Source organism: Pleurodeles waltl, chromosome 10, assembly GCF_031143425.1.
Source record: "Pleurodeles waltl isolate 20211129_DDA chromosome 10, aPleWal1.hap1.20221129, whole genome shotgun sequence".
NCBI lineage: Eukaryota > Metazoa > Chordata > Amphibia > Caudata > Salamandridae > Pleurodeles > Pleurodeles waltl.
This window is the reverse complement of record NC_090449.1, coordinates 860,563,507-860,589,248: the sequence shown is the minus strand read 5'-3', so window position 1 is coordinate 860,589,248 and position 25,742 is coordinate 860,563,507.

The following is a 25,742-nucleotide window of genomic DNA, read 5'->3' as shown; positions in this document are numbered from 1 at the left end:
TTCAACATCTGAGGGCAAGAAAAAACAATTATGGTACCTATCGGATTGCTCGTCATTTTTAGAAAATGCATGGTGGAGATCATACTCAGTTATTTTATGGTGCAATAGACTATTTACCCAAGAGACTCATGGGGAGGACAGTGAGAGAGACCTATGAAGGATGGAGTCAAGATATATATTAGAATTAGATACTAAGGAACTGTTTGGTCTAATTACAGATGAGGAATTGTAAGTCCTCTGATTACACTCATGAGTCAATGTCTGCGTTAGCTGCTATCTCTAGTTTGTTAGAATTGTTATTGATGAATGTGTTTTTAATAAGGTTTTAATATTATGATTTTGTATGTATTTTTCTCCAGGGGCAGAGCCATCAGGCAGGATACACTGGAATAACGCATTTACACCATCCTTAATTGGGTGACTGAATTTGATTTTCAGTTATTGTTGGAGGCCAGGCTTTATGAGGGACGTGGTAGTTTATTTACATGATTGAAATCAAATGATGAAATGAGAGGTGATGGTTAACCAATGCCCACTAGGGCGAAATTGTGATGTGGGACCACCCATTTGGGTAGTGTATTGTGTGATAGATAATGAAATTTGTAATTTTGAAAAAACTTTTTCCAAGTATAATTGTGGTCTAGTAACCATGTTGCTTTGATGAATGAATGAATTATGCTTTCATTTGTGTTATAATAATTGTAGTATATAGGTATAATATTTTTTGATTAACCTGGCCGAGTTGAATTGGACAATGATGATTTGTACTGAGCCACATTCCGTTAGTAATGTAATTTTTTTTCCGTTTTCACTGTCTATCATCTTACAACATTTAAGAGCGATACAGAATAAGGATATTCTGGGGAAAGACATAATGGGGACTCATCAAGTCTCTCATATTATGGCATTCAACACATTAGTAGTAAACCCAGAGGAGGATATTGTGAACGTTCCTTAAGACAATCAGAATCTAGGTGGATTATCCTATTTAACACTGAGCATCCCTGCAGTTTGAACCAAGATGCAGAATTTCATGTATTTTTATGATTATGAACACCTTACAGCTAGACTAAATAAGCACTGAAACAAATTTAGGGATAGTGTCTTAGAGATGTGATATGGACATATCAAAGAAGAAATAAAAACTTTTAAAAGATAACAAATCTTGTCTTAGACAGCTGTTAGATGTGAAATGAATATGGTTCTAATGCTTAAATTTGTGCAGCAGATGGTCTTTGATATAATATTAGGCTCCTTAACCATGAGAACTTATGGAGTGCTCAAGTTAATACCACTTAGGGAAGACAATGGACTGATCAAAGTAGGGACTCAAAGGGGGAACTGTGTGGAGAGTGCACATGTGTGGAGACTTTATTGGGTATAGAACCGTGAGGTTAACAGTACTTCACTGTGATGTGGTTTGGGCTAAGTGCTCAGCATTTTATTTAAAATGCAAATTGTCATGAACAGAAAACCCTCATACATGTTCTCCTTAAAAAAATTGGAAGACAAAGTGTTAGGAGGAAAGGCTATGTTCCTCTGTTCCCCTCTCAATGTTTATATTTTATGTTTATAGTCATATTTTCTTATATTTTCATATGTGTCTCCTTTAAAATTGAAAAAAACTATGGAGGAGTGGCTAGACCCTCTTCCTTTAAATGTATGTGCACTGTGTTTGTTTCTATGGCCATTTGAAGGCTTTGGCCGAAACGGGTCACCAGCTTCCTTATGGATATCATGTTTTTGCACAGAATAGAAAATAAAACTTGCAATATAGGAACTGAGAGTGCCCCTGTCTTTCATGTGTACCCGTGAAGCGATAGATGTACGTGACGAAAAAGGACTTTGCAGAGCCTGTGTTGACTCTATGTGTGTGTGTATATATATATATATATATATATATATATATATATATACACATGTGTGTAGCTATATATATGTGTATACATATATATTTATATATATATATATATATATATATATATATACATATATATATATATACAAATATATATATATATATATATATATATACATATATATATATATATATATATATATATATACATATATATATATATATATATATATATATATATATATATATATATATATATATATATATATCCTAATGATGGTCATCAGCAGGTAGTTATAGTTAGAACCTAGTTTCCATTGAAAAGCCATTTTGGACTTGGGTAAATTTTTGGCTCTGTTTGACGTATCTTTCTGAAATTTTCCAAACAAATTGTGCCCAAGGGTCTTGTTGTGAATAACATGTTTTGGGGTGATCCGTCAAGTGGGGGCTGAGAAAAAGGGGGGCAAAAAAGTGTTTTTCCCATGTTAATTCCCATCGGGATTTTGAACAGAACTGCAGCCCGAACCGCTGAATGGAATTACACCAACATTGGCAGAAAGGTTGCTCTGGGTCCTGCAAGTGTGTATTTTTTGGTGTAAAACCATTCAGTAGTATTTGAAATATTGAAATAAAACCAAATTTGTATATCTAGAGGCACAATCCCTCCGCAAATCCTCCTGATCTTGTGCAGAGATCTGATTGACTGCCAATGTGAAAAAAGGAAAGGGGTAGGGTACGTTTACCCTAATCGCCTAGCCTTGGTGCAGGGATCCCCCTGGGACCCTGCCAGGCCAAAAACCTTTTTGTGTTAATTCACAGAAAAATTGGAGAATATTTGTGACTTTCACTGTGAATTTGAAAAAAAAGCAAGCACGGTCTCCTGTCCTTGCTTTTCATTTTGCTGCTGGGTGGGCCAGGTCCCAGGAACATCCATATTTTTATGATTAGGGAGGGGGCGCACACGGGTTCCCCTCCTATGGCTGTTAAAAGCCCAGTGGATCACCATCATCCCACAACTATGTTTTAAAATGATGCAGGGGCTGCTTATAACTCTTGGGGACCACCACCTCCCTGGGACTGTGCTAAAAATATGTAAAGACTGGCTGCATGGACCACCCTGGCCCCGGGGACCATCACCTCCCTGGCGCTAAGATTTATATATGTAGTGGGTCCGTGCAGACCTCCCGGGGCCCCAGGGACCACCACCTCCCCAGGGCTAAATAATAAAAACATTTTGGGGGCCACGCAGACACCTCTGGGCCCCAGGGTCCACCAACTCCCTGGGGCTACAATAACATTTGACAAGGGGATCTGTGCGGAGCCCCCAGTCCTGGGAACCACCATCACCTCCTTGGGGACAAATACATGTTTACAAAGAAGAACAGGGCTGTGCAGCCCCCTTCTGGTGCAATATGTGACCCTGGGGACCACCATCCCCCAGGGCCTGCTCCTGTTACCTCCCAAGGTAGCTGTTTGTTGTTGCTTGGGGGGAGCTGTGACACCTTCTACCAAGCGAAAGCAAACATAGCTCTACTTCCAACAAGAGGGGCATTAAAACTGCTCTCACTTGCAAAGTTTTCATCTCTTTTCCTGCCTGCTAACATGTGGACAGGGAAGGAGATGAAACTGTTGCTCCGCACGCAGGGAGCTACATTCACCACAGCTCCCTGCGTGTCAGAGCGATGCTAGCTCCCGCAGGAGGCAGGGAGCCGGCTGGGTCTGCTGGAGCATTGAGGCTCCCCCAGGGGCCCCTTCCATTAATAAAGAAACACTTACTGCTGTAAAGTGCAAATCATCCAACTGTGTTTTCTCTGCACTTCCACCTTGTAAGGTTATCTGATGTAGACGCTTCAGGAACAATCATGTTAGCAAGGTTAACAACACACAAGGAAACTGGAGACTTTACCTTGGCGTCCTTTAGGCAGCTGTAGTGTAGGAGATACACTACACATTTACTTAACTAAATAGCATTTACTAATTAGTCAGTAGAAAGTACTCCAGTTGGGTAGACAATATGCTGAAAACTCTGACTGCTTCTTACGTAAATATCCAGGGCAGGATTCATTCTGGCATGATGCTCAATTCATAGAAAATAAACCTCAATGGGAAGCATTTATTGATATAAATAAAGCAGGTGCCCAGGTTGAAGCTCCACTTCTGTAAAGTACTAATCATCCTAAGTTTGTGAGCATGGCCAAAGCAATGCCAGTGTGTTTAATCTGTATTTCCACCATGAAACATTATGAGTGCAATTTGAAGGAGGTGTTTGCATCTTTGCTTTTTTTTAGTGCAATTTCTTGTGAAGTGACTGCGATGTGTGGGTTCTTTCTTGTCATCTGCTGCTGAGACCAGATATAGGGGGTCATTACAACCCTGGCGGATGGTGTTAAAGCGGCGGTAAGACCGCAAACAGGCCGGCGGAAAAAAAAGGGAATTATGACCGTGGCAGAAACCGCCAACAAAGACAGCCACTTTAACACTCCGACCGCCACACGGTACAGACAAACAGCGCAACGGTCACCGCCAACAGACAGGCGGGAGACAAAGTACCACCCACAGTATCACAACCTACCAATCCGCCACCTTTTCCGGGGCGGATTCACCGTGGATAATAACACGGCAGAAACAGCCATTTCAATGGAAATACGCTCACCTCTACACACTCCACCCGGAACTCCAAATACTCCCTGCGATAGTCTTGCTGCTCTTGTACGATCATCAACGCTGGCGCCGAAGACAACGGTGAGTACTGCCCCTACAACATAGGGGAGGCAAAAGTCAGGGACACACACACGCAACACCCCCACCCCCACCCCGACCCTCACCCACTACAACACACACACCAATGCATATCCAAACATTACAGTAACAACCCCCAAACCCCCCAGAAGAATGCAAAGACTAAAGGAAATTAGTGCAACCATTGTAATATATCAAAATACAGTAACCAAATATATACAGATATATATACACATTCAACAAAATATACATCACGATTAGTAGTGCAGGTAATGCACCATTCAAGTCCCACACACGATACCTGAGCAAAACGGAGAGAACACTGCTGGGGCATCAGACAGAAATACAACAGGCACCTCAGGGGGAAGGGAAGGGGGGGCACCTCAGCCGGATGACAGCACCACGCCAGATCCACGAGGGGGCTCCATGCCCATTGATGTATCCTGGGGAGTGCAAAGCCACAGTCTGTCAAGTCTCTACAGTGGGTGGGTTGCCTACTGTTCAATCCTGGGGAGTGCAAAGCCACAGTCTCTCAAGTCTCTACAGTGGGTGGCTTGCCCACTCTTCAATCCTGGGGAGTGCAAAGCCACAGTCTCTCAAGTCTCTACAGTGGGTGGCTTGCCCACTCTTCAAACCTGGGGAGTGCAAAGCCACAGTCTCTCAAGTCTCTACAGTGGGTGGGTTGCCCACTGTACCATCCTGGGGAGTGCAAAGTCACAGTCTCTCAAGTCTCTACAGTGGGTGGCTTGCCCACTGTTACATCCTGGGGAGTGCAAAGCCACAGTCTCTCAAGTGGATGACAGTCTCCTCTGGTTCTGGAGGGGGACTGGTGCCCAGAGTGCTTCATCCTGTTAAGGACAGACGGAGTGGATGCTGTTCTCCACTGGTTCTGGAGGGGGACTGGTGCCCAGAGTGCTTCATCCTGTTAAGGACAGATGAAGTGGATGCTGTTCTCCACTGGTTCTGGAGGGGGACTGGTGCCCAGAGTGCATCACTCTCCCCGAGACGGTCCCAGTTCTGTCACTGCCCCTGCCGCACATGGGCTAGCGGTGCTTGAGTTGGTGGTGCTTGCCCTGTTCAGCGGTGCTTGCCCTGTTCAGCGGTGCTTGCCATGGCGGTCTTTGCCCTGTTCAGCGGTGCTTGCCCTGTTCAGCGGTCTTTGCCCTGTTCAGCGTTGCTTGACTTTTCTGTCTCTGACCTGTGCAGCGGTGTTTGCCATGGCGGTCCCTCATTGCCCAGCGGGGCTGTGGCTGCCGGGGCCCTCCTGGGCACTGACTCTGGCGGTGGCCTCCTGGCCAGTGACGATGGGACTGCCTCCTGGGCACTGACTCTGGCGGTGGCCTCCTGGCCAGTGACGACTCTGGCGGTGGCCTCCTGGCCAGTGACGATAGGACTGCCCTCCTGGGCACTGACTCTGGCAGTGGCTTCCTGGCCAGTGACGATGGGGCTGGCGGTGGCCTCCTGGGCAGCGGGGATGATGGCTGGCTTCTCCGCCGTGCTGCTCTTCCCAGACTTTGGCGCTTTCTTCTGCCCCCTTCCCCACCTTGGGAGGAGTCACAGCTGAGTGGACAGTCCCCCCGGGACCCTTGTGAGCGGCTTTGCCGGCTGGAGTCTTCCCCCTATCCCGTCAGGCACTGTCCAACTTCTGGTGCTTCACAGGGGGACTGGCTGTGCTGTGGCGGCTCCGTGTCACACTGGCTGCCCTGGTGGCCGGTGCACGCCACATACCTCTAACAGGCACCACTGGTACCAGAGATTTTTTGGCTGAGGTGCTAGTACGGGACCTATGAATTGGAGGGGGGGTGGTGGGGAAGAGGTCAAGGTTGCTCAGGAAAAGTTTCTTACGAACACTGGGACGGGCAGCTGGAGGAGGTCTGGGAGTGGAGGAAGAGGAGGTGGTTGTAGGAGGTGTAACTTTTGTTGATTTGGGTGCAGGTGCATGCGCTGGAGGCTGTCGTGAGGTAGATGGATGTTGGGTGGGTGTGTGCCCGCGTTTGTGTACTTTGGGAGGGGGCGTCACAGATACACTGGGGAGGACACATGGGACGTGTAAATGGTAGTGGGGGTGGTGAGTGCAGGTGAGCGGGGTGTGGTGGTGGCTGTGCCGGTGCTGGACCTAGTGGCTGTAGTGGTAGTGCATGCAGGTGAGAGTGTAGATGACACTGGGAGGGAGGAGGGAGACGATGAGGAGGGGGACACAGTGGAGGCAGTGGATGTTGCTGTGTCTGTATGTGTGTGATTCTTGCGTGAGTGCCTGTGGGATGTGTGGTGCTTATGTTTGCCTGAGCTTCCCTTGTGTGTTGACGTTTGTGCAGGCTGGTCTGATGGTGTGCTTGGGATAGGCTGGGGTACAGGGGATTGGGTCTGGGTTGAGGAAGTTGGAGGGGGAGGCTAGAGACAGGGACAATGGCTGCCATCAGTGCTGAGGCCAGAGATTGCAGGGTTCGATGAAGGGCAGCCTGACCAGAATGAATGCCCTCTAGGAATGCATTACTGTGTTGCAACTCCCTTTCTACACCTTGGAAGGCATTCACAATGGTAGACTGCCCAACAGTGAGTGACCTGAGGAGGTCAATGGCCTCCTCACTGAGGGCAGCAGAGGTGACAGGGGCATGGGCTGAGGTGCCTGGGGCGAAGGTGATGCCCACCCTCCTGGGTGAGCGGGCACGGGGCGAAGGCTGAGGGACTGCTGGGAGGGCGGTGCTGGTGGGGGGGGTGGCGGCTGTACCTGTAGAAGTGGGGGGCACAGATTTTACCGCCACCACAAGGGAGCTCCCATTGGAGGACGAGTCTGTGTTGCTGGTTGCTGATCCTGTCCCTGCCGTGAAGCTCCCCCTCGCCCTCCATCCCACTGGTGTATTCAGAGTCCGTGGTGTGGCCCTCCATGGCCATGTGGAATGCAGCTCCCTCGTGCTCCGGTGCCACTGTACCTCTGCCTGATGATGCTGATGCACAAAAGAACAGGGAGAGCACAAAAAGGGGGGGGGGGGACGACAGAAGAAAGACTGGTTGAGTGCATGGCTTACCGCTACCGCTGGCGGACAATACAGACACAGCAGCCACCTGCACTACGCCACGCTGTTGGGCTCTACTGATGCAGTTCTTGGGATATGGCCTACATGGCTATGGTGGACATCAGCACACATAGATGACACAGGGGCATGTATACCTGTACTTGTCACTCTACAGAGGTGGGGTGGAGTGCCACATGGCCTGCATTACGGAGGGACCTAGCCTACGGAATTCGCCCTGGCCTAGGGAAACCCACAGCCCTCCTCCCCCACACAGACACCTTCACTGCGTGCAAAGTCCACTGAATGATGTTGTACTCACCCCCTTGTGTCTGCTGTGCGCCCATCCAGGCCACCGCCAGGATCTGGAACATCAGGGGGGTCATGGTGCGACGGGCACCCCTCCCACGTTGGGAGGCCATCCCCAGCTGAGCCTCCGCTGTCTTCTTGCTCCAGCGGCGAATGTCCTACCATCTTTTACGGCAGTGGGTGCTCCGTCTCTAGTGGGCCCCCAGGGTCCGGACGTCCTTGGCGATGAAACGCCAAATATCTTTCTTCTGGTGGGCGCTGACCTGCATGACATGTACAGGGGAAGAAGAGAAGTCATTACCAACTGCACCGTCGAAGTGAGTGGCCCACATCCCTACCCTTGCCATGTGGCACATGCATTCACAGTCCTTCATGCTCGCAGAACTCTGCCCCCTTCCTTCTTACAACCAGCCCTCTCCACACAGGCATAGCCCATACAACTTGCTCCCTGTGTACTCACCTGTTGGTCTGGAGGACCGTAGAGTAGCGTGTACTGGGGGAGGACCCCGTCCACGAGCTTCTCCAACTCCTGTGCAGTGAAGGCAGGGGCCCATTCCCCAGACGCATGAGCCATTGTCTCTTCCAGACCGAGGTCACAGCAGCATTTGCAGTATAGGTCCTCTCCTGTCGAAGATCAGGTATTGAGTGATTCAACAGATAGAAAATGGCGGTGCCGTCCGCAGCGGTGCGTATCATCACCGCCGGCGCACTTAGTCTTTGGCTCCTGGGACCCATAGGGTCCAATGTTAACCAATGCAGCATTGCGTAGCGGTCTTCGACTGCCTACCGCGACGGTGTACAACGCCAGCGCAGTTACGTCACATCCCATTGTCCCAGTTTAGAGGTCAGGCAGCCGCCATTTCATGGGCCCACATGGCTTCATTTTCAACTGCGTCACACATACCTAGGCCTGGACTCAACACACATACAGACAACTTTTTGGATTATGTTTCGTGTTCTGTGTAGCTGTGGGTACATACCTCTGAGTTGCTTGACTCTATGGTCGCTGTTGTCCTTCCTAGGCACCGTCAGCTGGGACATGTGAGGATATGGCGGAATCCTCCGGTGTACCGACCGCTGGTGGACCTGTTGACAATGGAGGAGCGACATTTAATCATCACCTACAGGTTTGACCGTGCCACAATCCAGCAACTGTGTACCCAGTTTGAGCCTGACCTGATGTCAGCAATCCGCCATCCCACAGGGATCCCCCCTCAAGTGCAGGTGCTATCAGTGCTCCATTTCCTAGCAAGTGGGTGTTTTCAAACAACAGTGGCCATGGCATCAGGGATGTCCCAGCCTATGTTTTCCAACGTGTTGTCCAGAGTGTTGTCTGCCCTGCTGAAACACATGAAGAGCTACATCGTTTTCCCTCAGGTGGAGGATTTGGCTACTGTTAAAGGTGACTTCTATGCCCTTGGACATATCCCTAACATCATAGGTGCCATTGATGGGACCCATGTGGCTTTGGTCCCCCCCACAGGAGTGAACAGGTGTACAGGAACCGGAAGAGTTATCATTCCATGAATGTACAGATGGTATGTTTGGCAGACCAGTACATCTCCCAGGTAAATGCTATGTACCCTGGCTCAGTGCATGACGCCTACATCCTGCGGAAAAGTAGCATCCCTTATGTGATGGGTCAACTCCAGAGGCACCGGGTGTGGCTATTAGGGGATTCTGGTTACCCCAACCTGTCATGGCTACTGACCCCAGTGAGGAATCCCAGGGCAGAGGAACGCTACAGTGAGGCACATGGGCGGACTAGGAGGGTGATCGAACGCACCTTCGGCCTCCCGAAGGCCAGGTTCAGGTGCCTCCATATGACAGGTGGTTCCCTATTCTACTCACCAAGGAAGGTGTGCCAGATCATCATCACCTGCTGTATGCTTCACAATCTTGCTTTGCGACGCCAGGTGCCTTTTCTGCAGGAGGATGGTCCAGATGACGGTGTTGTGGCAGCTGTGGAGCCTGTGGACAGTGATGAGGAGGAAGCAGAGGAAGAAGACATTGACAACAGGTACTCAGTCATCCAGTAATATTTCCAGTGACACACAGGTGAGAACACTTTCTTGCCTACTACAAGTACTTTCACACTTCTACCTCTATCCTGTCTGTCAATTTCAAGCAGTATTTGGTAAATGAGTTGTACATTTCCATTACGGTTTCACAGGTGTGGTTACCAACGGGTGTCATCTGCTTGCATTCTTCATGGACTTGTGATGTGTGACATAGGTATGTTGACATTACATTTGAGAACGGATTTTGTCACTGTCATAGCTAATACACATTTTCAAAATCACAGACAGACTCCAGATTGTTTTGTGCTTCAAGGGTGTTTATTGTAGTGCTAAATATTGGAGGGGGTGGTAAAATGGTGAGGGGTGATGGTGGAGGAATGTCCATGGCGGAGTCCAGTCTATTAGTCTCACAGGTGCACTGCCCATATGGGCATAGGAAGTGGAGCTGGGGCAGTTCCAATATGGACAGGGTTACAAAGTGGGACAGTGGGATGACAATCAGGGTGGTCTCATTTCTTGGCAGGGGTCTTGCCATCGTGCTCAGTCCTGTTCCTGGATCTCAGGGACCGCTTGCGGGGTGGTTCTCCGTCTGCAGGGGATGGGGTGCTGGTGTGGTGGTCCTGTGGCGGTGCCTCCTGTCCACTAGCGCCGGCGGAGGTGGTGGGCAGTTCATCATCCATGCTAGTGTCAGGGGCCCCTTGGAGTGCCACGGTGTCCCTCATGGTGTTCAGTATGTCCTTCAGCACCCCTACGATGGTGCCCAGGGCGGAGCTGATGGTTCTGAGTTCCTCCCTGAACCCCAAATACTGTTCCTCCTGCAGGCACTGGGTCTCCTGAAACTTGGCCAGGACCGTAGCCATTGTCTCCTGGGAGTGGTGAGTGGGTTCCCTTGGCCTGTCCGCCCCTTGTCGCACAGCAGCCCTCCCAGTTCCCCTGTGTTCCTGTGCCTCCGTCCCCTGGACCGTGTGCCCACTACCACTGCCCCCAGGTCCCTGTTGTTTTTGGGGTGGTGGGTTGTCCTGGGTTCCCTGTAGTGGTGGACACACAGCTGATTGATGTGTCCTGGGTACGGAGGTATGGGCCCGCTGGGTGGGTGCTGTGCTGGTGTTTCCGGAGGGTGGAAGGTCTGTGTTGGGCTGTGGCTGTGCGAGGGTAACCGACTGTCCGGAGGCCTATGATGGTCCGGGCTGGTCATATGGATCCAGTTGGCCAGAGCTGCTGTCATCACTGTGGGCCTCTTCTGTGGGTCGGGTAGAGATGTCTGGACCCTCCAGTCTGGTGACTTTGGGTAGTGGTCCTGCAGGGGTGTAAAAGCATGATTATTGCATCTGTGTGTGTCATGGTGTGCAATGGGTGGGTGAGCGTGTACCCCAGTGCTAGCATTCCTGTGTGGGGGCTTTTGTGATGATGGTTGGGGGGGTGTTATGGGTATGTGCAGTGGGCATGCTTTAGTGAGGGGTGTCCATGCTTTGTTGTGTCATGCAGGGCTTGGTGTTGGGATGTGTGGTTTGTGTTATTAGTCCATTAGTGAGGAGTTGGAGTGATAGGGGAGGGGGTGAGGGTGGGGGTCTGTGATAGCATGCAGGTAGGGTGGGGGATATGATATTTAAGATTTGACTTACCAGAGTCCATTCCTCCACCGACTCCTCCGAGGCCCTCAGGATGCATAATGGTCAAGACCTGCTCCTCCCATGTTGTTAGTTGTGGGGGAGGAGGTGGGGGTCCGCCGCCAGTCCGCTGTACCGCAATGTTGTGTCTTGAGACCACAGAACGCACCTTCCCCGGTAGGTCGTTCCACCTCTTCCTGATGTCGTCCCGATTTCTTGGGTGCTGTCCCACTGCGTTGACCCTGTCCACTATTCTTCGCCATAGCTCCATCTTCCTAGCTATGGAGGTGTGCTGCACCTGTGATCCAAATAGCTGTGGCTCTACCCGTACGATTTCCCCCACCATGACCCTGAGCTCCTCCTCGGAGAACCTGGGGTGTCTTTGCTGTGCCATGGGGTGGTGATGAGTGTGGTGATGTGTAGTGGTGTGTGGTGTTTTGTACGTGGATGTTGTGTGGGTGATGGTGTTGTGTGACTCTGTGTGGTGGGATTGTCTATGCTGTGCAGTCTCTCTGGCCTTCGTCAATAATTTTTGGTCGTAGGGGTTTGTGGGTGATGTGGGTGTGTGTTTTATATTGTGTTGGGTGTGTGGGAGTGGTGTTTGTATGTGTATCAGGTGTGTGTATTTCGAATTGTCCAATGTGGCGGTGTTTCGGAGATGTGTGTGTATTTTGAGCGCAGCAGTGTGTACCGCCAATGGAATACCGCGGTTGAAAGACCGCCGCGTGGATTCGTGGGTCGTGATAGCATGGGCGAGTTTCTGTTGGCGTGACGGTGGAGGATTTGTTATCGCCAGTTTATCACTGACCTTTGGTGTGGTGGACTTGTGTGGGTGTCTGAATTTCGGCGGATTCCGAGATGTGGGTCATAATAGCTGTGGCGGATTTCCGCGGCCGTGGTGATGTATTGGCGGTCTTCTGCACGTCAGTAAGCGGCTTTTACCGCCAATGTTGTAATGACCCCCATAGTGTTATCCCTTTTCCAAGGAAGATGGACAGCTTACTAAAAGTACACCTTGAATGCATGTTCCAATTTTGGAGACATGTTTTTGATGAACAGGAATATGATCACATCTCCACCAAACAAAGAAGCACTTCATGAGTGCAATGGTGTAGGCTGAAGAGTCAGGCTGCAGGCCAGGCCCTGCGACCAAACCCTGTCAAAGGGCATACACATAACCACCCAAGGTTGGGTGGTTCGCTTAAGTGAAACTGTTTTACTTTTCAGTTTAAGTGGCAAGAAAAGTCAGGTTAGCAGTACAACGCTGATAGCTTTAACTCGAGTAAACGCGAGACCCATTGCATTGCAAATGCTTGTTTCTTTTGACGTGGAATTAGGCACATGTTGCAAATCCATTCATTCAGTTGAGCAACTCAGTGGGTCAGTGCACCTGCTATAAACAAGTGTTTGCCACCTCTAGGACATAAATTAGAATACTGATGCCGCCAATTCAGACTTTATTCCGACTAAGGTTGATGAAAGAAATATAGGGGGTCATTACAACATTGGCGGTAAAAGCAGCTTACCGCTGTGCAGAAGACCGCCAACACACCGCCACGGAATTCCGCCACGGTCATTATGACCGAAAGGCGGGAATCCTCCAAAATCTAGACACCCACACAAGTCCACCATACCAAAGGTCAGTGATAAACTGGCGGTAAGAAATCCTCCACACTATCACGACCCACAAATCCACACGGCGGTCTTTCAACCGTGGTATTCCATTGGCGGTACACACCACCGTGCTCAAAATACACACACATTTACAAAACACTACCACATTGGACAATTCGAAATACACACACCTGATACACATACACACACACCACTCCCACACACCCAATACAATATCAAACTCACACCCACATCACCCACAAACCCCTATGACAAAAATTGCGACTGAAGGCCAGAGAGAGACACCACTATCTACAAACGAGCATACACAGGCACTCAACACCATCACCCACATAACATCCACGCACCTCACACAACACACCACTGAATATCACCCCACACATCACAACACACACCACCCCACATATCACCCACAACACCCCATGGCACGGCAAAGACACCCCAGGTTCTCTGAGGAGGAGCTCAGGGTCATGGTGGAGGAAATCATCCGGATAGAGCCACAGCTATTCGGATCACAGGTGCAGCACACCTCCATAGCTAGGAAGATGGAGCTATGGCGAAGAATCATGGACAGGGTCAATGCAGTGGGACAGCACCCAAGAAATAGGGATGACATCAGGAAGAGGTGGAACGACCTACGGGGGAAGGTGCGCTCCGTGGTCTCCATACACCACATTGCGGGACAGAGGACTGGCGGTGGACCCCCACCTCCTCCCCCACAACTAACAACATGGGAGGAGCAGGTCTTGGCTATTCTGCATCCTGAGGGCCTCGCAGGAGTAGCTGGAGGAATGGACTCTGGTAAGTCAAATCTTTCACTACTTCATCCCCCACCCTCCCTGCATGCTAAAACATACCCCCACCCTCGCCCTCACCCCCATCACTCCTACTCCTCACACATGTCCCAATATCACAAACCACCCATCCCAACACCAAGCTCTGCATGCAACACCAAAGCATGGACACCCATCACCAAAGCATGGCCACTGCACATACCCATACAACCCCCTAAACCATCATCACACAAGCTCCCACACAGGAATGCCAGCACTGAGGTACACGGTCACCCACCCATTGCATACCATGCCACACACAGATACAATAATTATGCCTTTCCACCCCTGCAGGACCCCTACCCAACATCACCGGACAGGAGGGTCCAGACATGTCCACTCCACCCACAGAAGAGGCCCACAGTGATGACAGCAGCTCTGTCCAACTGGATCTAGACGACCAGCCCGGCCCATCTGGGACCTCGGGACAGTCGGTTCCCCTCACACTGGCACAAGCCACTACAGGGCTTCCCCCGTCTGGAAACACCAGCGCAGCACCCACCCAGCGGGCCCATACCTCTGTCCCCAGGACACGTCAATCAGCAGTGTGTCCACCACTACAGGGAACCCAGGCTAGCCCACCACCCCAACAACAACAGGGACCTGGGGGCAGTGGCAGTGGGCACACGGTACAGGGGACAGAGGCCCAGGAACACAGGGGAACTGGGAGGGCTGCTGTGCGACAGGGGGAGGACAGGCCCAGGGAACCCACTCTCCATGAGCCCCTCTCCAACATCATGGGAGCCTACCAACATTCCCAGGAGACGATGGCAACGGTACTGGCCAAGTTTCAGGAGACCCAGCGGCTGCAGGAGGAACAGTATTTGGGCTTCAGGGAGGAACTCAAATCCATCAATTCCACCCTGGGCTCCATTGTAGGGGTGCTGAATGAACTCATGAACACCAGAAGGGACACTGTGGCACAACAAGGGGCCCCTGACACTAGCCTGGACGATGAACTGCCCACCACCTCCGCCGGCACTAGTGGACAGGAGGCACCACCACAGGACCACCACACCAGCACCCCACCCCCTGCAGAGGGATAACCACCCTGCAAACGGTCCCTGAGATCCAGGACAAAGACAGAGAACGATGCCAAGACCCCCGCCAAGAAATGAGACCACCCTGATTGTCATCCATTTGTCCCACCTTGTCACCCTGTCCATCCTTAAACTGCCCCAGCTCCACTTCCTATGCCCATTTGGACAATGCACCTGTGAGACTAATAGACTGGACTCTGCCATGGACATTCCTCCACCATCACCCCTTACCATTTTACAACCCCCTCCAATATTGAGCACTTAAATAAACTCCCTTAAAGCACAAAACAATCTGGAGTCTGTCTGCGATTTCGAAATAGTGTATTAGCAATTACAGTGCCAAAATGCTCTTTCAAATGTAATGTCAACATACCTGTATCACACAGCTCGAGTCCATGAGGAAACAAAGCAGATGTCACACAGTGGGACCCACATCTGTGAAATCGTAAGAGAAAGTGATAACTCAGTGACCATACACTGGGTGAAAATGACAGACAGTAGAGAGGTATTAGATTTAAATTAGATGTAGCAGGCAGTGTTGTCTTCTTACCTGTGTCTCACTGGATACCTTCTTTGGTGAGTAGAATAGGGAACCACCTGTCATATGGAGGCACCAGAACCTGGCCTTCAGGAGGCCGAAGGTCCGCTCTATAATCCTCCTAGTTCACCCATGGGCCTCATTGTAGCGTTCGTCTGCCTTTGTCCTGGGATTCCTCACTGGGGTCAGTAGCCATGACAGGTTGGGGTAACGAGGGTCACCTGCAAATGGTGAAGGACAACTGTTAGACACACACTAACTCTTAGGGACATCCCCAGACTCAGACACCTAGTCACATTGTATTGGGTCCACGTCCTCACCTAATAGCCACACCCAGTGCCTCTGTAGTTGCCCCATCACATAAGGGATGCTGCTATTGCCCAGGATGTAAGCGTCATGCACTGAGCCAGGGAATTTTGCATAAACATGGGAGATGTACTGGTCTGCCAAACACACCATCTGCACAATCATGGAATGGTAACTCTTCCGGTTTCTGTACACCTCTTCACTCCTGCGGAGGGTACCAAGGCCACATGTGTTCCATCAATGGCACCTATGATGTTGGGGATATGTCCCGGGCATAGAAATCACCTTTCACTGTAGGCAAATCCTCCACCTGAGGGAAAACGATGTAGCTCCGCATGTGTTTCAGCAGGGCAGACAACACTCTGGACAACACGTTGGAAAACATAGGCTGGGACATCCCTGATGCTATGGCCACTGTTGTTTGAAAAGACCCACTTGCTAGGAAATGGAGTGCTGACAGCACCTGCACTTGAGGGGGGATTCCTGTGGGATGGCGGATAGCTGACATCAGGTCTGGCTCCAACTGGGTACACAGTTTCTGGATTGTGGCACGATCAAGCCTGTAGGTGATGACCACATGTCTTGCCTCCATCGTCGACAGGTCCACCAGCGGTCTGTACACCGGAGGATGCCGCCATCTCCTCACAGCGGACGGTGCCTATGAAGGAGAACAGCGAGCACAGAGTCAACCAACTCTGAGGTACGTAAACACAGCTTACTCTGAAAATATTCATAAATCGAAATTTGCCTGTATGAGTGTTTAGGCAAGGACTAGGTATGTGTGACACAGTAAAAAATAATGCTATGTGGGCTCCTGAAATGACGGCTGCCTGACCTGTAAGGTGGGACAAGGGGATATGAGGTAACTGCACTGGCGTTGTGCACCGTCGCGGTAGGCGGCTGGAGACCGCAGCGCAATTCTGCATTGGTTAACATTGGACCCTATGGGTCCCAGGAGCCAATGACGATGTACGGCAGCAGTGACGGTACGCACCGCCACAGATGTGACCGCCATTTTCTCTCTGTTCAATCACTGGATACCTGATCTTCGACAGGAGAGGACCTACACTGCAAGTGCTGCTGTGACCTCAGTCTGGAAGAGACAATGGCTCGTGTGTCTGGGGAAAGGGCCCCTGCCTTCATCACGGATGAGTTGGAGAAACTCGTGGATGGGGTCCTCCCCCAGTACACGCTACTCTATGGTCCTCCAGACAAACAGGAAAGTACACTGTGAGCATGCTGTATGGGCAATGCCTGTGTGGAGTGGGGTGGATGAAAGATGGGGGGGGGTGAGAATGAGGCGTGCATGAAACGATGGTGAGTGCATGTGCATCATGGCAAGGGTAGGGATGCGGGTCAATGACTGTGACTGTGCAGCTGGTAATTACTTCTCTTTTTCCTCTGTACAATTCCTGTAGGTCAGCGCCCACCAGAAGAAGGACATCTGGCGTGCCATCGCCATGGAAGTCCGGACCCTGGGGGTCTACCACAGACGGAGCACCCACTGCCGGAAAAGATGGGAGGACATTCGCCGCTGGAGCAAGAAGACGGCGGAGGCCCAGCTGGGGATGGCCACCCACTGTGGGAGGGGTGCTTATCGCACCATGACCCCCCTGATGTTCCGGATCCTGGCGGTGGCGTACCCGGAGTTGGATGGGCGCTTGAGGGCATCACAGCAGCAACAAGGGGGTGAGTACACTCTCATTCTGCTGATTCAGTGTGCATTGGAGGTGTCTGGGTGGGGGAGGTGGGCTGTGGGTTCCCCTAGGCCAGGGTGAGTTTGGTAGTTAAGTTCCCTTCTTCAGGCAGGCTCTGTGGCAACCCACCCCACCTGTGTACAGTGCCAACTACACCTAGTCAGGCTCCTGTGACATCCATGTGTGCAGAAATCGGCCATAGCCTTGTAAGCCATGTCCCAGGGATTGAATAGTGGACCCCAGGTGCGCAGCGTAGTGCAGGGGGCTTCTGTGTCTGTCGTGTCTGTCAACGGTAGTGGTATTGCATGCACTGAACATGTCTTTCTTCTATCTCCCCCCCAACTTTTTGTGGTCTCCCTGTTCTTGTGTGTATTAGCATCATCAGGCGGAGGAGCAGTGGCACCGGAGCAGGAGGGAGCTGCCTCCCACATGGCCCTGGAGGGCGACACTACGGACTCCGAATTCACCAGTGGGACGGAAGGCGAGGGGAGCTCCACGGCGGGGACAGGAGCTGACACCAGCGATACGGACTCCTCCTCTGATGGGAGCTCCCTTGCGGTGGCAGCCCCATTTGTGCCCCCGCATCTACAGGTACAACCGCCACCCCCCCCTACCAGCACCGCCCTCCCAGCAGCCCCTCAGCGTTTGACCCGTGCCCGCTCACCCAGGAGGGTGGGCATCACCTTCGCCCCAGGCACCTCAGGCCCTGCCCCAATCACCCCTGCTGCCCTCAGTGAGGAGGCCATTGACCTCCTCAGTTCCCTCACTGTTGGGCAGTCTACCATTTTGAATGCCATCCAGGGTGTTGAGAGGCAGTTGCAACAAACCAATGCATACCTGGAGGGCATTCACTCTGGTCAGGCAGCCCTTCAGCGAGCTTTTCAGACTCTGGCCTCAGCACTGATTGCAGCCATTGTCCCTGTCTCTAGCCTCCCCTCTCCAACTTCCTCCACCCAGACCCACACCCCTGTACCTCAGTCTGTCCCAAGCGCACCATCAGACCAGCATGCGCACACCTCAACACACAAGGAAAGCTCTGGCAAACATAAGCAGCACACATCCCACAGGCACTCAAGCAAGCATCACACACATGCAGACACAACAACATCCACTGTCCCCCTCCTCCTCCTCTCCCTCCTCCCTCCCAGTCTCGTCTCCACTCACACCTGCATGCACTACATCCTCAGCCACTACATCCATCACCAGCACACACACCACAACACCCCGCTCATGTGCGGTCACCACCCCCACTACCATTCACACATCCCCTGTGTCCTCTCCCAGTGTGTCTGTGAGGCCACCTCCCAAGGTACACAAACGCAGCCACACACCCACCCAACAGCCATCCACCTCACAACAGCCTCCAGCCCATGCACCTTCACCCAAAGTCAGCAAACGTACACCTCCTACAACCACAACCTCTTCCCCCACTCCCAAACCCCTCCAGCTACCCGTCCCAGTGTTCCTAAGAAACTTTTCCTGGCCAGCCTTGACCTCTTTCCCTCACCTCCCCCACCCCTTCAGTCTTCTAGGGCCCGACTCCCCAGGTCCCAACCTAGCACCTCAGCCACAACATCGGCGGGACCAGTGGTGCCAGTAGTCACCGGATTATGGAGTGCACCAGGCAGCAGGGCAGCCAGTGTGGCAAGGAGCCATAGCACGGACAGTCCCCCACCTGTCAAGCATAAAAAGTTGGACAGTGCCTGGCGGGAGAGGGGAAAGAAATCAGCCACCAAAGCCGCTCCCACGGGTACAGTTGGGAGTGTGGAGAGGGCTGCGACACCATCCAAGGTGGGGCAGGGGCACAGTAAAACCGGCAAGTCTGGGAAGATCAGCACGGCGGACAAGACCGCCAGCAGCCCCGCTGCCCAGGAGATGACCGCCAGCAGCCCCGCTGCCAAAGACAGGACCGCCAGCAGCAGCCCCGCTGCCCAGGAGACACCCGCCAGCAGCCCCGCTGCCAAAGACAGGACCGCCAGCAGCAGCACCGCTGCCCAGGAGACGACTGCCAGCAGCCCCGCTGCCAAAGTCAGGACCGCCAGCAGCAGCCCCATTGCCCAGGAGACGACCGCAGGCAGCCCCGCTGCCAAAGACAGGACCACCAGCAGCAGCCCTGCTGCCCAAGAGACGACTGCCAGCAGCCCCGCTGCCAAAAACAGGATCGCTAGCAGCTGAACCGCTGCCCAAGACAGGACTGCCAGCAGCTGAACCGCTGCCCAGGACACCGCCGCCAGCAGCACAGCAGGCCAGGACAAGACCGCCACCAGCTGAACCGCTGCCCAGGACACTGCCGCCAGCAGCACCGCTGGCCAGAGAGCGCCAATGATTCCAACGCTACTGAGTCCGCCACGGGCAGGATGAAGCACTCTGGGCACAAAGCCCCCTCCAGAACCAGTGGAGAGATACATCCACTACCTCTGTTCTTGGCAGGATGAAGCACTCTGGGCACAAATCCCCCTCCAGAACCAGTGGAGAGATATATTCACTACCTCTGTCCCTGGCAGGATGAAGCACTCTGGGCACAAAGCCCCCTCCAGAACCAGTGGAGAAAGGCATCCACTACCTCTGTCCTTGGCAGGATGAAGCACTCTGGGCACAAACCCCACTCCAGAACCAGTGGATAGATACATCCACTACCTCTGTCCTTTGCAGGATGAAGCACTCTGGGCTTGACAATCTATATATATATATATATATATATATATATATATAGGTCTTTATGGTGCACAGATGTGGAGCTAATAACAGTATATCTATATTTCCCTATTTATACATATTTCACTATATTGTAGAAGTCAATATTCTGGACATGATCTTATCGCTGATGCTGTGGAAGATCTTGAAATAGATCCCAAACTGCTCTAGAAAATTTGTCACTCAAACCCTAGTTACCAGAAAGTTGTACTACAAGAACGTCCTCTACCAAGCAACTCACTAGAACACTACAAACCATCCAGAACTCAGCAGCCAGACTCACCCTCAAACTCCCACACAGAACTCACACCACACCTTGATAGCGCGTCCAGTCCTTGTATATTACTTATACTTGGACACGCCGGAGGTCGGTGAACCTTTTGACTGGGTTGAGTTCTCCTCATCCAAAGAAATCGTCAGATCCCTCAAATCAGTAATCAATAATCATTTATAACCAATACTCAATTATTAATCAAACAACAAATTAGATCAATAGAAAACAGTAATTTGACACACCATGACCTTTCAGTCATGAATAACCACACCTGTTTATTAAAAGTTAATGAGTTTATTTCCCTATATTAACAAAGCTAATACGATGTAAGTAAGTCTCAAAATCAAATGATACACATATACGAACATTACTGGCTGTCCATAACGGCGGAAGAAACGCAACCTACGCAAAACTTGGATTATAATGCACTCAGATATAGCAGTGCAAATCACTAATAAAAGCAACTGAGGTTGACTAATTGCATACATTGATCAGCATAACAAGATTTCAATTCAGCACGGTGCATTAAATGAATACCTCAACTAACCTCTGATTAGCATTGGCGTGTGGGGCTTCATGCAAAAGGAATTTAGTCAACATAAATTAAAAAAACTTCTAGCTTGGGCTCTGTCAAAATAAGCAGTTGGTACCTAAGAAGGAAAACACAATGAATATTACATTTATCCTTTCATAATTACCAAATACAATCAGCATTCAAGGTTAGTCTTCGTCCTTCAGGTAGCAGTTCGATCAGCATGGGGCTTCTCCAAAGGAGGGGCAAAGTTAAAGTCAAGTTTTCCTTGCAGCAGCAAGGAATACAGGGGCAAAAGTTTATCATATGGGCAAGAAAGGGTAAAGTTTAAAGTTAAAGTCTCTAGGGTGAGAATTCTTTAGAGTCTCTCTCTCTGGGATAGAGAAAAAGCATCAAAGTGTCATCAAAGTAAAAGTGGCAATGGCATAAAATGGCGTTGATAATGGTTCCAACAACGGCATCAAAATGGCATCAAAATGGCGTGTCTTCTCTTCGTCCGGTAGGATTAAGTAAGAAAAGTTCCAAATTCTTCAGGTTCTTCCATTGGAGGGTCCATGGGGTGATTTCTCTTTGACCAATGAATAGTGTCTTTTCTCTTAATACTCATCTACGTGTAAGGTGTCCTTGGAGTTTTGGAACATAACTAGCAACAAAGTTGCCAATTAATTCTGCATCAGTGTCTTCATTGTCTTTACCTGCAGAAACTGACCTTGAACTTCAAAGGGGATGAAAGTTGCTTAACACACAACTTTTTGAGATAAAAGTATTAGTCATCTACTGGAAAAATACAGCTTTTAAAGATTCAAACACGTCTTTGTTAATACAAGTGAAAACTACGCAGTTAAAGTTGAGACTAGGCAACTATGCCAAAGCCTCTGCTAAATTTTAAGCTGAGCATGTAACAGTTTCAATGAGAAAATCATAAAGTATAACTTCAAATATGACATATTATTACATTTTTGCCGATTTTCATGATTAATTAAGCTTGTTTTAAACTAGTGGTGGCCTACTTCGTGGGCACATTTCTCTTCACATTTTATTTTTCTTTGCTAAAACACATTGTCTATACGTTTTTTTTGCATGATATATAAATGTTTGTTGATCTTTCTTTTTCCGCTTCATCAATCCCTCCTCTGATGACTAATCATGTCATAATACTAAATCTTCCTTCACAAATTTTATTTTATTCAAAATTCTGTTTCAATATTCAATTAATTCTCTTTTTCGTTTTTCTCCCTTAGAATTTTCTCTGTATAGTTTTACCATTTCTTTTTGTTCTTTCTTTTCAGTTCTTCTCTTGTTTCTTAATCTCAATATTTTAATAATTTTCCATATTCCCCAAATACCTATTAAACAAATTCATATTATTGATATTCCTTTTACTATTTTCAGTAATATTCCATTCCAAATGTTGCTGAGCCAATTTCCCACGGAAGCAAAACCTTTTCCAACTTTTTCCCATACTCCTGGTTCTTTCAATTCTTTCAAATCTGTACTATCATTAGTTAAATTTGTAAACATATTTCTAATTTGTTTACTGTTGTCAGGTATATATGAACAACAGTGACGTGCACTAAGCATTTTGCAAACGCCGCCATTCTTTGCTAAAAGAATGTCTAAAGCAAGCTGATTTTGAAGAGTCATAGCTTTTTCTGCAGCAAGTTCAGTATCCATCAGGATCATTGCTCCTGAGAAATTTGTCAGCACGTTATCCACAATATTAGACAACTTTCGTATTTAATTGAGTTTAGTATAACTCCTACTGAAGGAATTATTGCTCCAAATATGTCTCCTACCACACCAGAAGCTGTCTCCCTTTTCTGAATACAATGTAATTCAAACAGCTTCGGAAATTTCTTTAAGTCATCTAGTTGATAAATCTTTGGAAATACAATTCCCAAATAACATATCCCATACCATCCTTTAGGAAGACGATAATAGGCGTTAAGTCCACAAATATAATAGACCCCTGGAATTGCTGGGTCTTGTCCATTCAACATGAACGTCCATTTACTCTGGAATAAAAACACGTGTTTACATTCACTCGTTCCCACAAAGATTTTGTCATAATATGATTTAGGTCTATATATACAAAGTTTTCCTATATGTAATGTATCTAAAGCTAATTTCCCTTGTGTTTTTATTGCGGCAAAAGCATAGTTATCTACAGATGTCCTTTTTTGCAATTCTTTTTCTAATTTTTCTTTTAGCAATCTTCTTTTATCTTCAGTGTGATCTAAAAGGTTTTTTTCTATGGGTGAAAGTAAGCATGTAAGGTTGTCTCTATGAACGTAAACAAAAGGCAAAATTGGCTCAAAGAAACCTCTAACTAATTTTATATAATAGTCACTTGCTATTTTATTCAAATACTCAATTATGGGGACAAAGGAAAATACGACGTCCTGATTGGAATAGAAGTATTAAATATACTCCTGGTTATAAAATCTGTTTAGTAACAAACTACATGTTATTCCATATGTAAGGGGCATGCTATGATATGTAACTTCTTCTAATACTGATGTAGGGATTTGTGTACATACATAACAATCCTTCGCGTCCATTGTTTCAACATACTCATTCAGCAAGCGATAGAAAACATTAGATGAGAGTTCTTTTTTCGTGTTAGTATTGTCATGTAAATATTTTTCATCTTGTTCGAGTCTTTTTAAAGGAGTTAATTCAGTAGTAGTTTTAAAGATAGTAGCATCATTCACGTCTCTTTCATTCCCTCCATGCATTCCAAGAATTATTGCCATAATTATTAATACACATGCAATTATCAAACCTATACACATGTATTTACAACATTTCATCCTACGTCCTTGTGTAGTATTGTCAGTCATGATCTACAGAGAATCAGAAAGTTGAAGATAGTTTATCAAATCAGATTTGCATATATATATATATATATATATATATATACATATATATATATATATATATATATATGATCAACGAGATCAATGTTCACACGGTTTTCTTTAGCAGCTTAGTCTCTTATTGGTTTAGCAGCTTTGTCTCAAAATCGGTTTCAAAGTCAATCAGGTTATTAATGTCTTATCCGGTAATGTTCATGAAATTCAATTTTCAAGTGCCAAAGTGTTGTTCTGCTTCTTCATTTTCAAGACTAAGAGATAGAAATTCGTCTGACCAATCGTTAGTGGCTGTGTATGCCCATTCTGGACCAGAATATCTTCTGTTTGCTACTCATTTTCTTTTCAATTTTGCATCTCCTTTCGATTCTCCTTCGCTTATGTCTTGTTGTTTGGCTGTGTCTTTTTCTTCATTCAATGTGGTTATGATAGATACTTCTTTTCTTTTCTCTTTCGATTCTGGTCTTTTGTCTTAATTGAATGTTTCTTTAGTCTTTGATTTCACTGGTGATATGCTTTGTCTTCGTTTCACATTGTTTTCACTTGACGGACCTACAACCGGTTCCGGAAGAGTTGGAACAATTTGACTTTGCTCCGTCTCGTCTCCTTCACCTGGGAGATCGGTCAATTTTTCTCCTTGTTCTCCTGTATCGTCTGCTTCTGGGAAAGCCCTCCTCTGACTAGGCTCTCCTGCTTTATCACCTGAGATAGGATCTTCGCCACCTCCTGGAGCTTCTTCTCTGTTGTCCTCGAAAGGAGTGACTATGGCGGTCATTCTGACGCCATGCGGTCACCGCCATTTGGCCGCTCCGCTCTGCTAAGCAGACAGTGAAAATCATGCTGGGGCCCTGTTAGGGGGCCCCTGCACAGCCCATGCCGGTGGCATGGGCAGTGCAGGGGCCCCCAGGGGCCTCACGACATCCGTTCCCGCCATCCTGTTCCTGGCAGTAAAAACCGCCAGAAACAGGGTGGCGGGAAGGGGGTCGGAATATCCATGGCGGCGCTGCTTGCAGCGCCGCCATGGAGATTCAGCCCAGACAGGGTAAATCCGGCGGGAAACCGCCGGATCCCCTTTTCTGACCGCGGCTTTACCGCCGCAGTCAGAATGGGCAGGGAAGCACCGCCAGCCTGTTGGCGGTGCTTCCGTGGTCATCCACCCTGGCGGTCGATGACCGCCAGGGTTGGAATGACCCCCTATGTCTTCCTCAGTGAATATTTCTTCTGCTTCAGTTTCTCCTTGTTCGCTTTCAGGCTCTTTTCGTTCTGTCTCAGTGCCTGGTACTTTCCTGTTAGTTGTCGGTAATTTCAGTGCTTCAATTTCCTCTTCTGTGGGACACGTCACTTTTTTCGTGTGAGTGGCGTGAATCCATTTGGGAACTCCCGCACACTTCACAGCGGTGGTAGTCGTCAGAATCACTTGAAAAGGTCCTTTCCAACGGGGTTCCAAGCACAACTTCCTCATGTGCTTCTTTACCACAACCCAGTTACCTGCTTTCAGGGCGTGTCCTGGACCTTGGATGTGTGGCAAGGTGGTTGCCTCCACCTGGTGAGAAAAAGAGCGGACTACATCAGCCAGACCTTTGCAGTAGTCCAATACCATATCATCTGTAATATTTACAAGGGCATTAACAGGAACTGCTGGAAGTCTCATGGCTCTGCCCATGAGAATTTCGTGTGGTGATAGTCCTGTCTTTCTATCAGGTGTGTTTCTCGTTGACATTTACACCAAAGGCAACGCGTCAGGCCATTTCAAGTTGGTGGATGCACATATTTTC